The 18168-nt window shown below is 41.1% G+C and overlaps 1 long non-coding RNA gene across 3 annotated transcripts in view; it reads left to right on the top strand.

Annotated features, from left to right (window-relative positions):
• LOC101938184 (uncharacterized) overlaps positions 1-18168 on the top strand; it is a 597742-nt gene that overhangs the window by 479813 nt on the left and 99761 nt on the right. Inside the window, exon 3 of one of the 3 annotated variants that reach the window (XR_010592671.1) lies at positions 105-7634. The exons of the other annotated variants lie outside the window; for them this stretch is intronic. This is a non-coding gene — a long non-coding RNA (uncharacterized LOC101938184). Of the gene's footprint in view, positions 1-104; positions 7635-18168 lie in introns of those variants that run through there. 3 annotated transcript variants of the gene reach the window in all.

Below are 18168 nucleotides of genomic sequence, written 5' to 3'. Positions count from 1 at the left end.
AAGGTTGTTCCCTATAGTACATTTACACAATCATAGGGGTTAGAGATGAAAAAGACCCATTGCAAGGTGGAAAGGACCTCATACAACATTTATATGTTTTCTAGGTCAACTGTGAAGATTCAGTAAGGAGGCATTTAAGGAGCTGACTGACTCCTATAGAAGGTCATGTAATCAAGTGTGTGTGTGTGTGTGTGAGGGGGTAATAAATGACAACATTTTCAAAAACACCTAATTCCCATTTTCAAAAGTGATTTAGGCCCTTAGGACAAAAATTTCAAAATCACCTAAGTTACCTAGTTTAAGTCTCATTGAAAGTCAGTTGGACTTAGGCTCCTAACAAAGGCATTCAGGCCCCTAAAATGCATATGAGCACCTAGTGGGATATTTAAAAGCATATGAGTTAGGTATCTAATTCTCATTGAAACCAATGGGAATTAGACAACTAACCTATACACATACACACACTGCCTCCCAGGGATGCAGGGAGAGAAAGAGCATTGATTAGCCTCCGTGCGTGGGAGCTCCATGCCAGCTCCAAATATACCACTGTGGAGACGAGTATTTGGTAGAGGCGGGGAGCGGGCCAGGAAAGGTGTCACTGCATCCTTGCTTACTGAGAATCACTGGCCAGCACCCCTGGCACAGGGAGCACTGAGGGGAAGCACTGCTGTTATTCCAACCCCTCCACTAGAATAGTAACTGTGTGGCAGCCTCTTAGCTGCCTTCAGTTTGAGAACTAGATGTGTATTCCACTTCAGCTCTTTGTTAGTGTTTAATCCTGCAAGGAGCTGAGTGCTTTGGCCCCGATCCAGCAAAGCAGTTAAGCACATGCTTTAATTTACTGGGGCCAGATATGTGCTTTAAATTAAGCATGTGCTTAAGTGCTTTCTTTGCAGGGTCAGGGCCATAGTGCTCAGTGCACCTTGCATATTATCCTCCCCTTTCTGTCCACAAAGGGCCAAATCCTTTGCTGATGTAAATCAACATAGCTCCACTGATTTACACTGATTTACACCAGCCAAGGATCTGGCCCACTGCCGGTTTACTTGGGCTCTGCGTGTAGTGTGGTGAATTTCACCCTAAATGAATAGGATGATCAAGTGAGTGAACCCCCACCTCTCTCTCTAGATATCTCCAGCAAATACAATAGCCATGGTTGCTGAGATCCCATAGTGAGCCAAGTAATGGTGGTAACTCAGTCCATGCCATTGCTCTGGAATGAGAAAGAGGGTATTTACAAAAAAATCTAGAAAACTTTTGATTGCTTTATGGACATAACGTATGCTATTTCCTCCCCCTTCACCCTCCCACACATAACATCAACAATGGGAACAATGATTAAGAACACATATAAGAAACAGAGCCTCAGGGAAAAGAACAAAATGACATAATAACCAAGTTGAAAAGACCAAACACGTGACAATAGCCTAGATGGGAGCAAAGTCAGGGGGGTTATTTTCCTTTCCCACCCTCAGGTTGTTTAATTGCCTTTCAGTTCTAGGAGATGTATTAGAATGAAAGCGCTGTGGCGATGGGGTGCTGGTTAGGTCAGATTAGATGAGATACCTTGCCTGGGAGGGATTTTTCAAAAGTGACTCAGTGACCTCAGAGCACAAATCCCTTTGGCTTTCAGTGGGAATGAATGAATGAATTAGTTCAGATTTAAAACAATAGCAAGATACCCATCCAAGGCCCTAGGTGCCCTAACAAATCCTTAAAAATACCATACATACAATGAAATCCCACCAGCATTCAAGTAATCATTTCAGAAGGACCTCAGTTAGGCAGGTACCTAGAGAAACTCAGCAGCACTCCTTCATTGTTGCGGGAAGCAATACTCTCAGCCCTCTCCAAAAACCCTATCAGCAGATGTCTATTGCAGGTCATCAACTTTGAGCTATTTTGGACTTATGCTTTTAAGTCACTTAGGCACTTTTGAAAATTCTACCCACTATCAGTAAGAGTCCTGAAGAGGGAAAATCGGCTGGGATCATCACACAGATTTATGACACCTGATCCTGTGGACTCCTGGGCTCCATAGACTCCAGTCAAGGGCACTTAGCGTCTCTCAGGAGGCACCCAGTACTTCGCAGGATTGTGACCTTTGCTACTAAATTCTTGACAAGCTATAGTGGCTTCTGATGGTGCTGTGTGAAAAGGTCAGCTTTGTAAAAAGAAACATTGGAGTATGGGAAATCCTTGAATCCCCTGCACCTGTTTAGATGGCACTGACATGCCATCATGGCAAGATTCTTAATGCAAATTCGGGGAAATGAATTGTGGACAAGCACGAGAGCAATGCATGCTGCACTCAGCTGTCAGGAATATGTCACACGAGTGATTTTTGTTTAACCAGAGGTTTTCGTTAGCAGACAGTTGAATGAATGGGGTTAGGCTGTCCAGTGTTCACATTTTTTTTACATTTTTGAGTGGCTTTTCTCCAGCTATGTTAAATATCTATATTAATTTTAGGATAAAGTTAAAGCATACACAGCCAGATTTTCAGATCCCTGCATGTGCAAATTCACAGGCAAAATGTGCATGATTGCAATGGGCATGTATTTTCCATCATTGCTTCCGTAGTTGTAACCACCGTATTATGCAAACTGACCTGATTACGCTTTGTGGTACTGCTATAAAAGCCACGTAATTGCATGGGCCATACTTTTCAAGGGAATTTTAGCTCTCCCCAGGCATCTGTCTGTGCAGGTGTAGTGTCTTGGAGTGGTTCCTCCCGGTCTGCATCAGAGGGAGGCCACTCAGCCTCACTGTGCCACCTAACAGCTGAGAGACGATCAACGGAGAGCAGCACCAGTAACAGTCTGTAGCCAGCCCTCTGGGCGGGGGCAGGCAGCAAAGAAATGGAGGACAGATGGCCTCAGGTGTAGACTGCCACCCCAGGGGTAGGGTTGGCAGCAGGAGTCGGGAGACCCAGACCTACCCTATTCCACTGGGTCCCAGCCCGGACAGTGGCAGGGAATCCCGCCACTGGGTCAGCACGGATCTTGCCGAAACACGCTGACCATGGCTTCAGCAAACGCAATCATAGGGTGTCATTGCTCGGGGTATTTGCTGGGTGGCAGCTCCTCAAGAGGCAGTGGTTGGTACAGCTCAGTCCTTGGTTAATGGCCAGCAACAAGGCAGCAGCATCCAACTCCTTCCCTGGCTCCCCCTTAACATAGTTGGAGGCCATGCTCTTAGACTTCCCGCTCTGCCACTCTGCTTCCACCATAAGGGGCTGCCTGGCTTGGCTCTGCCCACCAGGGGGCAGGGAGTGGTTCCTCCCTGTCTGTGTCAGAGGAAGGCCACTCCGCCTTGCTACAGTAGGGCTTTCAATAGTGTTTAAAACACTCCAGCTCACTTTTAACTTTTTTTTTATTGCAAGGGAAAAGCTAAAACTCTGCCTCCAATTTGCCAATTTATTCCTCAAAACCTAGAAGGTTAAAAGCATCCTGGCAGAAGGCAAACAGGTTTTTCTGCTTTTGCAGGTTTCATCGAAATCTGAGCCAAAGGAACGTTCCAGCGTTTGAGAACTGAATTAACTGAAAAGCTAAAGTCCAATCTGAAATTGCAGCAGATGATAGAACAAATAACTACAAATTTTTTAAAAGGCAGCCAAGTTGTCCGTAACATAATATTATTTCAGATAACCCTTCTGGGCTATTTCCTTAACAGCAACCCAGTTGTGTTTATTTGGAGATAAGTGTGGGAACTTTTGATTGTACTGTACATGTTCTTGATTTTATATACACCGTTTATATATATATATATAGAGAGAGAGAGAGAGAGAGATAATCACTTTATGTTTGACCTGAAAATCACACCTTGTTGATCTACTTTATTGGCAATGTATTTTATATTTGGGTTGGGGGTGATAGTAAAAACATCTCAAATAAAGCAAAATTCTTAGGGTCTCTAGACTGCTTACATGGGAAATTCAGCTAAATGTTCAGGTCCCAGGAAATTGGCCAAGTTTGGATATTTGTAGTGTCAAATTGCATGTACCGTACAGAGTTAAATTTTTTATCAGGCTCTTAGCTTCTTTTTTAAAAAAAAGCTTTTTGCCATTTTAGCTTTGCTCACAAGACAAGCAGTCAGCTGAATTGATTAGAAATAGAATCTCCCCTTGGCTGGGTGTGACTGTGGTGTTCTGCCCAATCGGAACTGCAGAATTTTCCCCAAAAGAAGGGAAGAGGGAAATTCTAATAATATAGCTTTCAGAGGGCACCTCAGCACAGCTCTGAAAGAGCCTGGGAGTGAAATGAAATGCCAGCAGTTGCGAACCAAGGTTTTGTTTGGCTTCTGCTTGTTTTTATGAGAGATTTCCTTTAGTTTTAATAAATGTTCTAGTCAAAAAGGTGAGAAAGGAAATGTCAAATGAGGATTATTAGTGTTATGTCTGATTCTGACATCCTTACCAACACTGAGACCTTGTCCAGACAGGAAAGTTGCATTAGTATAACCTAAACTGTGAATTTAAACTGAATAGTGAAACCAATGCAAACTCCTATATGTGGTGTAAAAATGGCTTTACTTTAAATCAGTTGGGAACAGGTTTAAGTTAAACTGAAATAGGGATGTTCACACAGGCATTTAGGGTGACCAGATGTCCCGATTTTGGGGTCTTTTTCTTATATAGGCTCCTATTACCCCACACCCCCGTCCCGATTTTTCATGTTTGCTGTCTGGTCACCCTATAGGCATTGGCAGTGGTTTTACTATACCCGTTCAAAAACCTATTTAAATTAAGCTGGTGCAACTTTCCCTTTGTAGCCCCTTACTCCACAAGCAGTTTGATTGAAGTGAATAGGCTGACTCCTGGAGTTAGGTGCTATTCAACATGATTAAGAGTAACAGAATCTGGCCGATTATTATTGTTTACTAGAATCTACTTCTCAGTAAATTCTCCTTTTCAAATTAAGGGGTGGCTGGCTTAATAGGCCACTGGCATTGGCTCCATTGATAATTATACCATTTTTCTCTTTTCAGTAATTGTCCCAGTATGAACTGTGCTATTTTAGTGGAAAGTATTAATTATTTTATCAACAATTGGCAGACCCTGCTTGTATTTACTGGTTCCCTTTTAACCAAAACAAAGATTACAGGCCCTATTCCATGCCTCAGCTGCTAAATCTAATCTTTACTAAGAAACTTGGGAACCCCTTTTGCATGAAACACTGTGTAAAGCTTTAAGCACTCTTTGAAGCTGAGTTGTATTAAATGATAGACAAAAAAAGCCCTCTGAAGAATTGGTGCTTAATTACAACTTAATTAGCATAATTATGCATGCTAATAGCATCTCAAATGAATAGCAGTTGTCAGGAGGTTGGGACCATCTGTAAGAGTGCCGGATTAATACATCATTTTTTATTTCTAACAACGCTGTAACTCTTTCCCTGAAAGTGATTTTCATTAATCAAGTTCATTTTTATTATATAGAAAATTTGGCATTTTTCATTATGGGCCATTATCCGTTTCCCCATGCAGTCCTAACACAATACTAATGAGACCCCATGTGGCTACTCCACATTGACAATGGTAGTACAGGTGTATTATTATAATTGTTACAAACAGCACATTGTACCTCAGGACTAGTAGAGTTCTAGTCTCAAGGTATCAGGGTTTCCACTTGGTTCCTTCCCTTGGGTCCAGTACAATTTCCAGAGCTTTATGAAAAACATACATGTTTGTGGTTATGAGGAAGCAGATTTAAAGCGATAGAAGCATGTTTGTTTTTGAACCAGATAACTTGGAAGCTGTTTTTCTGAGAGTCTTTTTTTTTTTTTCTTTTTCTGGACCTACTAAACTCTGAGCTTAAAAGAAAATACATGCTGCTCCAAAGATCTGCTGAAGGGGCCAGGGATGATGCAATGGATATGGTGAAACCATCGGTGTTTATTTAAAAAGACTTTTTGTGGAAATGAACAAATTCTAAAAGCATTACTCACTGCTAAATGCAGTAATAAAACAGCAGTGGAAAAATTGTCTTGGTATATGATGACCCCAAGAAGAAACATATGTGGCAAACTCTAATGATACACTGCATGTACATAATGCACATACACACATACACACACACACACCACACACACTCACTTGAAAGTTTTGTGCATTTGTTGCACTGAATCAACTGGCCAAACTCCACTATCAGGTATGCAGCTGTAAATCCACAGTAATCCCATTTGAGTCTCTGGAGTTAGTTCGGATTTACACTGCAGTCGCTTAGCATAGGATATGACCCTAAAGCTTGTGTTTTAGCTTTTGGGTAATTGGTTAATGTTTGCTTTGTAAAGACAAAAACTCTGTATAAATGCTAAGGGTTATAATTATTGAGTCACATTTTTTTTCATTTTTTTCCTTCAAATGTACTATTAAAAAAAAAAAGCTTTTCTTGTTAGATTTTTGCTATCTTTATGAAAAACAAGGGCTGGCTTTCCTTTGGATTTTGGATTCCTTTGGTGACCTGACTATAGAGTGATCAGAGCCATTTCAATCCTGTATATTTTAAGAAGAGGTGGTGATGAAGATTCCACACAGCCACTGTCCCTGTGTTTATCAGCTGTTCTCTGCAGGTCACACTCCTTATCAACCCTAAACAAAAGAACGTTGAAAATAACTCAACTGACACAGTCCTCATCATAACTCAGGGCTTGATGGTATGCCACAGTAAATCTTGCCCTGGTATTGTTGTTCATTAATATATGTACATATGTAAGCCCCACTTCTATATCTACTCTGGTTATGTACCTACCTGGAACAAACCTGTCAACTTTTTCTTCACTGCTCAATCAGTCGGAGCCAGCGACAAATGAAATTTATATCCAACTGTCCCGTGGCTTAAGAACAGGTGGAAGCTGAGAAGACCAGGTCAGGATCCAATGAAAATAACATGTAAATTAGCAGCATTAATATGTCAAACAAAAGCTCAGAAGAGATTAGTCGTTCAGGCATGCAGCTTGTCAATGCTTGGCATGGATCTGATTTAAAAAAAAAAAATCAGTAGCAGCCCCAAACTAAACATCTCTCTCATCATCCAACACATCTGCATTACATTACTGAAAAGACTGAACATAAGCAGGCAAGGTGGTATTTAAAAGGGACTTTCAATTTGCTACCGTATAGGAAAGTATTGTAATTTCTTTTTCTTTCATTTTGAACACCTCTGTAGAGCCCTACACGTGAATAAAATAATAAAAAAAAAATGGCTCTACCCTAGTATGATGTTTTTGTTTAGCTTGGCCTGATTACATTTATTTTATTGTTTAAAAATATGAGACTATTAAATGAATAGACTGAACGCTATCAGATGGGCTAATGCTGCCCTCGTCGTAGTCGACTGAAAATTCCCTGTGCCTTCAGTGAAAGCAGGTTTAAACCCAGAATTGCAAACCAGTTGTAGTCTGGGCAAGTGCTGTGCTGCAGTACTGATCTGCAATGTCCTATTGTATTCCAGTATTGAGCATCTCCTGAGCAGGGATTTCAAACTGGGTTCCATTGTGTTACATTGTGCGGTGTTTTCTAACGTCATTAAACCGCTTCTGTGAACTAAGAATAGACCCCCACAAAGTTATTTCCCCTGTGACCTAAGATACATTTGAATCCAGGTCTCCACAAATAAAAGGCTAAAGGTTGTTACACCCTCCAGGTTAAATAGACTGTACAAGTCCTTAACTCCCTGATTGAGACAGAAGATACAACACTGAGGGGAAGAAAGAAAGAAAAGAGAGAACTTCTAGGCACAGAAGGAAACATTAATAAAAGTATCTATATTTATAAGTTCTTTTAATTTCTATTTGCTGTGTGTTTCTTGGGTTTTATTCTTGGATTTGTTTTTTGGGAAAATGCATATTTATAGTAAGTAGTTCCTGTTTGACTGCTGTATTTGGACAAAGCCTCCTCCATTTCTAGCTGTACCCACTGTACATTTTAAATAGTGTTTAGTAGCATATCCCTTTGCAGATTATTGGTGGTCTGATCGGAGCTTGACCTGGTTTCACAGAAAGCAATCAAAAAGAGACACTGTAACTCAATCTGAAGTGTAATTTACCAAGTGGAACAGTCTGTTGCTGGCCTTTGAATGACTTGTATGCTGCTGTTTAAAGACAGACAGTTTGGGTTTAGTATAATGTGAGCCAGCAAAACAACTATTTTTTACACACTTTTTTTTGTTTTGGTAGCATTTTCTATCACAGGATGGTAGGGGCTTTGCAGGGTCTCTGGGTCAGCATGCAAGCTACAATGCTCTCCATCCACTCCTGTACCTTCTGTCTGATCCTGGTGCCAGGCTAAAGGTGACCTCAGAAGAGTTGTTGCATACTGAACTAGTGAGCTGGCTGGAAGTGAGTGGATGTAATCAATGGTGGAGGGAAAGGAGGAAAACTGGGTCATAAAAATGCACTAGAATGATGGCTGAGTGAAAAGATTCGACCCATTTGTATTGTTGTGATAAGCAGCAATGTGTGAGAGTCCGTGCTGTGAGGCCCAAAAAAAGAGTAACAAAGAAAAGCCTGGTTCATATTTAGTGTCTTTCAGTCTTCTGCCTGTTTCCCTTTTAATTTGATCACTTTATCAGTTTTAATTATTTCCCCCCTTTTCTCACCAAATGCTATTTTCACATTTCCTTATTCGTATCCTTGAATCTAAGCAAATCCTGACTCTCAGCATCAAAAGATTAACCCTATAACATCTCTCTCTCTCTCTGTGTGTCCTTCCATGGTTCCTCCTAATCTGCTGCTATTACTGCAAAATCCAATTGTCCTTTATAGCACAGTAATGCACACGGGTGGTAAATATGTGGAAAAGAATGAGAAGCACAATGTTTGAGGTAGAAAAGATCATCCCCTCTAGAGTTGGTATAAGAAGACAACTTGCTCTGTATCATCTGAATGATCTAGGTTTGTTGACCAAATACCATAAAAGTAGTGGCATATATGGCCCAAGTTGGTAACCAAAGTGGGCAACAACAATGGGCTGGTTATTAGGAATGATAGGGTGGAGGCCATAAATAGGAGCAAAATATGTACAGCAGATGTTGGAAAGTGTTGCCTGTTGAGAATATGTAGGAGATTATGCTTCACAGAGATGAAAGAAGAGTCATGGAAGTGGAGACCCTGCCAATCGCATGTGTATGAGGTAAGGTCAAACTGTGGGACACGTATCCACATTCTCATCTGAGCATATATTTCCCCAAAGTTTGTGGGTGCTCAGATTCAGTGTTTAGTTCACTGTAAAGATAGTTTAAAGCCAAGAAGTTTGAACCTGGATCCAAATGTCTGCAAAGTTTAAGAGATTTGGAATCTGGAGTTTCAGTATGGGCACTGTTGTATTGCATTGGTATGATTCTTAAAGAAACAAAAAGCAAGAAAGTCATGCGGTGTTCATTGCACTGCCATTGCTAGGTTTCAGAGCACATTTCTGTATGCTTATATTTGGACAGAGCACAAGGCCATTATTTGTTGTGTATATTGGAGGAGACCACAGCGAAGAGTATTTTAGCACCAATAGATTAGGACCAGAATAAGATACAGACCTGTGCGTGTGTGCTACTGGAAAAGGTAATGTGACTTTTCAAGGGTGGGGGAGGTAACTGCCTTTTCTATGACCAGGAAGAGAATGAATTTGAGGGTTTGTGGGGATGGAGGGCAGACTTTTTCCAGACAAAGAAAACAGCAATGCCAAGACTCAGTTTTGTTACATCATGTCTCCGTGTCCATGCTGAGCACTGCTGATATTATGCTTTTGATAGGAAAGAATCTCTGGAAAAGTGTATTTTACTAAAACCAGCACACAGTGTGCAGTGCAATATTAATCCAACAACAGTGCTACAGTTTTGCCGACAGGTCCCTAGTACCACCTCAGGTTTTAAAAACATGTCAGTTAAATATTTAAGCACACTTGAAAAGGTACTTCTTGTCCATTGAGTGCTCTACATCTGGGGAAAAGAGCACTTGATGAGATTGAATAGAGAGCTAAACCTAGCTGCTCTGGCTAACAACATTCTTATTAATACATAAAACTTCTATTGTGTCTTAATTTACTTGAAATGGTTGTTTAGGCCGTTAATTGGCCTATAACAATATAGCGATAGCAAGTTAGATTTCAATCAACATACTCATGAATTGCCAGTATTTTAGCAATAAATTGCTAGCTAATAAACTTCTTGTAGCTTCCTTTGTAAATGCCAACTAAAGGCCTAAACATTCCTTGCAGATTTAATTACACATTTAGTGCTCAAGTAATTTTGAATTAATTACATGCCAAATGGATTTATATTCTATGTACTTAATAAACCTTGGTAAGTGCCCTTTTAACAATCTATTGGTATTTAGAATTCTATTTGTTTAAAAAAGAGTGTCTTACGTTGTTGGGTCATGATGCTTCCCCCTTACGTTTACAAGCTGACTGCGGTGCCTGCTCTGTTGTACCTGAGTCAGGACTGGAAGAATCAGACTTAGACAAGTGCAGGTGTAAACAGGGCAGAGGCCTATGGAGATTCAGCTGTTGAATGCGGAATCAGTCCATGATGGCTGAATTTTACAGGGGCTCTTGTTTGCAGACCTGATCCCAAACCCACTGAAATCAGTGAAAAGGCTTCAGTTGATTTCACTGGGCTTGGCTCAGGCTAGTGCAGTGCCTGGAACAGCTATGGGAGCTCTATGTGATATTCCAGCGGCAGGAAGAATCAGTGGCAAAGACTTGCCCGTAATTGTAACACTCAGCCCTCTACTGGGATGGAGGAGGATGCTAGGATTCAGACTGGGTGCTGATCTTGCATGGATTTTGGGGAATTCCATTATGTTTACCAACCTCTCACTAGTAGGTGTCTGATAAATGTCACACAGCTACAGACTTAATATTTTTTTTAAATGAAAAAGCTTTTTCTGGTGACTTGGACAACATCCTCTTCCCCGTGGCCACATGTATAAATGCAGGAAGGAGGGATGGATAGACAGACAGATAGGTAACTTGCCACGGAAAGTTACTCACAGCTGGGAAGTAGATTTTCCAAGCCTTGTTTTAAAATCTTTTGATTTAAAATCTATTGCTTTTAAATCATTTTATGTACGGAAATTCACTAGGCCACTTGTTTGATGTGTTTCTATTGTCACTAAGTTGTCTGGGCTGCATTTTATCTTTGACACACCATAAGTAGCATGTGATATGTGATTGCCCTGGCAGCTTTACATAGTTTTCACATTCAGAGGTTTTAAAAAAGCCTGTCTTCCCTTTGCAGGTTTTGCCTCCTGTGAAAGCAGAGTTGGTAAGCTGAAGGCCACGAGTTTTATTTAAATTTAATTATTGACCTTTATTAGGTCTCTCTTCTCTGTACGTAGCACCTCATTTAATACATTTTAACATGTAATGAGTGTTCAGTAATAATGTTTCAGGGAGATATTGTAGCAGCAGTATTCATTCTGCAGGAATACCCCTTCAGAATGGAGCATCGAGGAGCAAGCTTTTGCCCTCTGTACACGAAGATAAAGGCGGAGTGGCTGGGGAATACAGCTGCAGGTCAGGGTGAAGCGAAAAGGGCAACAGTAAAATGAAAAAGCAGTTCCTTGGGGCCTGAAATGGAGTTCTACATAAAACAGAATTGTATAAGTTCTTCCACGACTGTGGAAATGTCTGATTTCCCTTGTTGTCAAGAGGTCGGGAAGGCAGGTTTACAAGCACTAGATAACTGATGCAGCAGTATTACTAAAGATGTTCCTTTTTTGTCCTGGTGTATGCCATTCAAATAAATTGTGATAGTACCAAACAGGCTGAACTGTCTAAATAAGTAAGGAATCTTGGGTGGGGGAGGGATTAGCCAACTCTTCCCATGCTAAAAACCATAATGACAACATCACTTTAAAATATGCATTTTATTAAAATTATATTGAAAAGAAAGTTGCTTATTTTTGTAAAGGGGATGTGTATTTATCTATGAGCTAGTGGTGGCTGTGAAAGGAAGCAGCAACATACCCTGTAGCAGTCATTATTGCTAGATAATTGACTGTGCCACTAGTTAAACATCAAGTATCACAGGGGTAGCTGTGTTAGTCTGAATCTGTAAAAAGCAACAGAGGGTCCTGTGGCACCTTTAAGACTAACAGAAGTATTGGGAGCATAAGCTTTCGTGGGTAAGAACCTCACTTCTTCAGATGCAAGTAATGGAAATCTCCAGAGGCAGGTATAAATCAGTATGGAGATAACGAGGTTAGTTCAATCAGGGAGGGTGAGGTGCTCTGCTAGCAGTTCTTACCCACGAAAGCTTATGCTCCCAATACTTCTGTTAGTCTTAAAGGTGCCACAGGACCCTCTGTTGCTAGTTAAACATCGCAAGTGAAGCAAAGGTGGTTACGGGCTGATAAAATCAATCATCACTTATTAATGATGTTTCAGGCCATAGCCTGGATGTTAGGAGTTGAGTTTTAAATTAAAAATCTCTCTGTTTACATAGTGTCGAGTATCAGAGGGGTAGCCGTGTTAATCTGAATCTGTAAAAAGCAACAGAGGGATGTGAGACTCCAACAAGGGTGAGTTCAGGAAGTGGTCGGACATGAATGATCTCAAAGGATATATTTTGGTACGATGGAGAATCTAGGGCATTTATAGTAATGCATTCACAACAATATCTTGTATTTAAGACATCTTCAATTCAGAAACAGAAAGGTGTCTCTAAAGCCTTTCTATATCATTCCATTTTTCTTTGTATGCTACAGTTCCCAGCAACCCTGTTTTAAAGGGCTCTAACCCTGTGTTACATGTGCTGGGTACACCGGCTCTTTCAGACCAGCGCTCTGTTATTCATCTATCCGGCAAACTGTAGCACCAAATACTCTAGGGTGAAATTCACATGGTACAGCAAGCACACACAAGGCTTACACATTACTTAAAGCCCACTTAAGATGAAGTGGTGCATAGTCCTTATGTGGATCCTCTGCAGAGAATGAATTTTATTCCTGTAGAGTTAACACCATCGTAAAGTTCAAATGATAAATATTGCAGAGGGAAGTTTGGGCAAGGAATGAGATGGAAGATAGTCAATAAGATAGAGAGCTCCAAGAAGGCTGTTCCAAGAAAAATCTCACACCAGCATTAGCTAGGTTCATATGAAAGGATTTAAAGATTGCTGTGCTAGATAAAGAAAGGGAACAAGTGGAGACATGGTCCATGAGGTTGTAGCAATCATGAGGAGAGGGTGAATAATTATTTGGATGATATAAACCAGGTGGGTAATTTTGAACTGAATCCTGAAAAAGGATGTTAGCTGATAATTAGGCATAATGCTACATTGTCACCTGGAAGAAGACAGAGGACTGGACTTCTCGTGGGATTTCAGTTCTTGAATGGCAGAAGAGCCATGAGAATGACAGCTCTTGGGTTACTGTTGGCTCCAGAGTCAAGCATCAGAAGAGCCCAAGGAAAGACAGCGACTGAAATACCTAGCTATCCAGGTTCAGCTCAACACTGCCATTTTTGCCTCTATTTGGGTTTCTGCAGAGCCAAGTTAGAGGGAAACACAGCTCCTCTGCCAGCGAGTGCAGGGACCTTGGATGCCTCTGCAGCTCTGTGGCTCAACTACTGCCCCGTGTGAGTTGGGGGGAGAGGGAGGATTTCTAGTGTCTCCCTGAACTACCTGGAGATCTCCAGTGCAAAGCCCTAGTCTCTTTGAGCAAGGATTGGCATTTACTATGTGATTTTCCTTTGCTAAATGCCCTAGAACTGTAACATATAGCATTTACAAAAGTGTAATACCCTCACACCCCCAGCAATTAAAGACACTCACAACTACTGCAAATGCTAACCCTAGACCCAATCCTGGAAACCCATATGCTACTCAAAGGAGTTACTTGCGAGAGTGGGAATTACGAATGTGATTAAGCATTTGCAGGAACATACTCTGTACTCTACTCTATTCATCATCAGCCTTTACAATGCTGTTAAACCTGACCCCTGGAGGTCACTGGGATTGCTTCCTGCCTTTTAAGGTGCCAGGCTCAGTTGTTTGTCAGACACTGAAGGACACAACAGCAAATTTTTCCAACTTGGTGTCCCAGCTTTTCCAAGCTGAATGCATGCAGTCGCATGTCTCAAGATGGCCAAGGTGTGGAGCAACTTTGGTGTTTTGCACATTGAAGATTTTCTTGTATAAGTTCTGCATTTAGGGCCTGATCCAGTGCTCCTGAAGACTCCAACGAAAGACTCCAGTTGACATAATTTGGCTTTGGATCAGGGACTTCCTCTCTGGCATTGCTACCTGTAAGGTGGGTACCTGGTGCAGAGGTGTAAGGAGTTTTATGCTCTCTTGCCATCCTTCACAGCCACACACTGTTTGGTCTTGTATTTGTGATTGCACGAGAGTACCACAAACACAAGCATGAGATGATGCCTTTATGCCCTCGGAAACAAAAAGATATGACTAGATATGGGACTGATCCTATATTCCAAATCCGAACATCTACAGAAATTCAGATACAGTCGCAGACAGACTCAGCGTCTGCTTCAAAGCCCACAGAATGGGAACGTTTCTACTGACTTTGGACCAAGCCCTTCATGACTGGCCTGACCAAATTGCCAGATGTGAAAATCCATGCAGAGGGCTTTAGGGAATTTTGGATGTAGATCTCCAGGGTTTCTGAACTCGGCAGTTTGGGCCCATCTCTCAAGAAGAAATCTCTAATGGCCACTTGAGTTTGTAGACCTGTCAATATCCACTGACTCAGTAGGGAAGAGATGACATCTTCACCCTAACTTCTATTTTCTGAATTAGCTTTAAACCAACAGAATCCTTGTTTATTGTTCACACCACTATACCCTCATCATAATGTAACACAGTCTTTTTTGGAGTTAAGCCCACTCGAGTTCTAAAATGGTCTTGTGAGGTGAACAGTGGCCAGAACAGAGGGATAAAATGTCAGAACTTCTGGGCTTTGGTCTCAGATATGTGAGTGTGTTAATTTGGACAGTCATTTAACTTTCTGTGCCTCAGTTTATCAAACTGTAAAATGGGGCTAATAACACTTGCCTGTCTTACCAGGAGATTCCCTATGCTGGGAGAATCCCCATCTGTCTGGTTCAATTGGTTTTCCATCTTTTTTGTGCTGCCATAACCAATCAAAGCATGCAGAAGGGTACCAAGATCTGGCTCTCAGTTTAGAAATGCATTAATTAATAATAACTTTTTCACTGGTGTCACTGAAGAGCTTTGAGATCATTTGATGAAAGGTGTTATGGAAGCACAAGGCATAATTATAATAATACTTTTTTGTTTATTGTTAGTGTTGCTTGGCCAACACTTGCTAGCCTTGCTCGCACAAGTAATCCCACTGAAGTTAATGGGATTATTTGTGTGAGCAGGATTTGGCCCATTCTTATTTATGAATATAATTGATAAGACTACTGGTGCACTCCGGGTAAGTCCAGATGGTAATGTATTTGCAATGCATGATGAGACCATTGTAAGGAAGTACCTGTGTAATGAAGCTGGAGTGTATATTGCACCCAGTTGTGGACAATGCCGTTCAGAAATGGTGCTGCAGACCCAGCAATGACGGCAACATTGGTTATTCACTGTCTTGCCCTGAAATACAACAGGCTGCTTCTCAATTTGCCGTTTTTGGTGGTGGGAGATGTTTTTCTGGCTTTGCTGAGAGAGAGAAAACTTAATTCAGATTCACTAAGGACAGCTCCATTCCATGCTCCTGACATCTAACCCTGTGCTTTGGGGCCCAGGGCACTGGTAAATCTACAGTCCCTGCTGTTAGTGATCACATATTGTATCAAAATTCTTCACTCCTGGCAACAAGGGATTAAAGTGAAACGAAAGTTGGAAAGAAAGAGTTTCTCACTGCCTCCTCCCCTCCGTTCTATTAAAGCCACACTTCTTACCTCCACTATAAATATTTATAGCGACAGTAGCCAACGTTTAAAGATTGGGACGGAAACAGAAATCTAACTGTGTCTGCGTCTTCCTTTTCAGCATGCAGCAGCACAGTGCAGCACATTCATCTAGAGGTCATTTGCATTCTTAATGAGGTCATCTGCCCTCTATTTACAGAGAAAGGAATATGAAACTTCAATGAGAGTTCTAATCGCTAAGCGAGGTGTATAGTCCTGATGAGTTGGATAAAGCTTTATGATATTATACTTCTGGGTTTACCAGGCAACAGTGGTTATATAAATGGTTGCAATTAGTAAAAAGTCTCCCTTCGCACATGTTTTCTAATCCCACACAATCAAGTCCTAATCCCACACAGTCTGTGAATGGGAAGTTTAAGGCCCTTCTCTGTGTTGTGGGTGTATATTACCTTTCGGGAACACTAGAGTTAAAGAGAGAAGACAGAAAATGTTAAGACTCAGGAAATTAAGAGTTATAGTTCAATTTAGATGAATCCTAAACTTTTGAAAATGTGGAAATTCACAGTTAAGGTGCTCAAACGAACTGTATTCTGCCCTCTTTATGGGACAACTCTCCCATTTTCCTTCCTTTGTTTCTTTTTACAGCTACTTTCTATGAAGTGTTATTTTTGAATCTGGAATTTTTTTAAAGGACTTTAAAGAGTCCACAGTCTTCGACGTAAATCCTGAACGGCCACTATACTGGCAAGAAGAGTTTCAAAGGTACCCCACAGAGCACCGGTTTGTGTGTTGAATGACACTTGACTCATTGGTTGCTACCTGGAATCACACCGGTCCAATCCTGTGAGTTGCTGGGCACTTCCAGCAAGCTGAACCTCCTAGTTCAGGCCCCTGACAAGAAGTGGGAATGATTGCCTCATTGTGGTATTTGTATAGTTGGGAATTTGTAAGAATCTGTCAACTTTTCCTCTAACTCAGCCTCCCACACATCAAGTAAACATCCCCTCTGACACACAAACATGACAATCCCGATCAACCGATTATAGCATTTTTTCCTTCAATAGATCCTTTGGGCTTAAATCAGTTCTGTGCATTTTGGTTTTAAACCAGAAATCCTTCAGTCATGTGTTTCCTCTCTTTACAGATCAATTATTGTGTTTCATTCTGGGGTATAGAGGAAGCTTGCTGAGGGTGAAAGAGTATTGTTTTCATGTACATGGCAGCTGGTGCAAAAAAAAAAAAAACGCTGCTAGACTTTAAAGGCATTTTCCTTTCTTTACCGTACATATAAATGCAGAATCAAAACCATTTAAGCTTGAGCTATGGCTACAGAGAATGCGAGGTACGAAATGGAGTTGTTTATGCTCAGAGAGTGATACAGATTAAACTAATTTTCAGGTCTGTGGATTCACAAGCCAACCCCTTGCTAAAAAAGGCATTTAGTAGTGTACTTTCCAGCCACACCACATACTTAATAAGTGGTTTCCCTTGGAAGTGGAAGGGCTTACATTTGGACAGCATATGATGTCAAGGGTCTTAAAGACTAATCAATGTGGAGTCTTGCTCTTGGAAGATTATATTGAACTGCATGGTGAACAAGTTTGTCACTGTGATTTTATTCTGGGTAACTGAGCCATCTGTAGTAACTCAATACAGCCTGAGAGAGGCTCCTTAGGACTTTGGAAGATGACATTTGATTTGCAGGCAGAATAACATAGAGGTCCATAAAGATGATCCTCAATTCTTTCCTTGCAACGAGAGATTGTGTCATAGATGGTTTGAAACATTTCCTTGGGCATTCAACAGCATCGTAAGAGCCTGATCCAAACCCCTGTGAGGTCAGTGGGAGTTTTTCCTTTGACTTCAGAGGGTTTTGGATAAGGCTGTAAATGTGCATTTCTTTTCCACTTCTTTAAAAAACAAAATCCTCGTAATTAGTGTTTGTTGTTCCTCCTTCCATTTCTGCTGCTCAGCTCCTGATTCATATTAGCCTTTGAATGTCTGTTGTAAAAAAATAAATGCTGATAGGTGGAGAAAGGAAAATTAATATATCAGCTGTGTGATTGCCTTACTATATTTGGATATTGAAACTGATAAGTTGCTGCCAATCCACGGGTACCATTGAACTCTGTCATTGACTCAATGTATGCTCTTCAGTCCATTGTTCACTAGTTGCTTTCCGTCTCTTGGACCTGCTATACTCCAAGCCAATAACTGAAAGGCTAGTGTGGACATGCAGTTTCTCTGAACATCTCAAGTCAGTAGCAGAGGTTACATGGTATTAATCATCTACCATTACTTAACTGATTAATCTGGACCACACTC

This window comes from Chrysemys picta, chromosome 14 (genome assembly GCF_011386835.1).
Source record: "Chrysemys picta bellii isolate R12L10 chromosome 14, ASM1138683v2, whole genome shotgun sequence".
Classification (NCBI taxonomy): domain Eukaryota; kingdom Metazoa; phylum Chordata; order Testudines; family Emydidae; genus Chrysemys; species Chrysemys picta.
The sequence above is the reverse complement of the archived record's forward strand: the minus strand, read 5'-3'. Positions and strand labels throughout refer to the sequence as shown.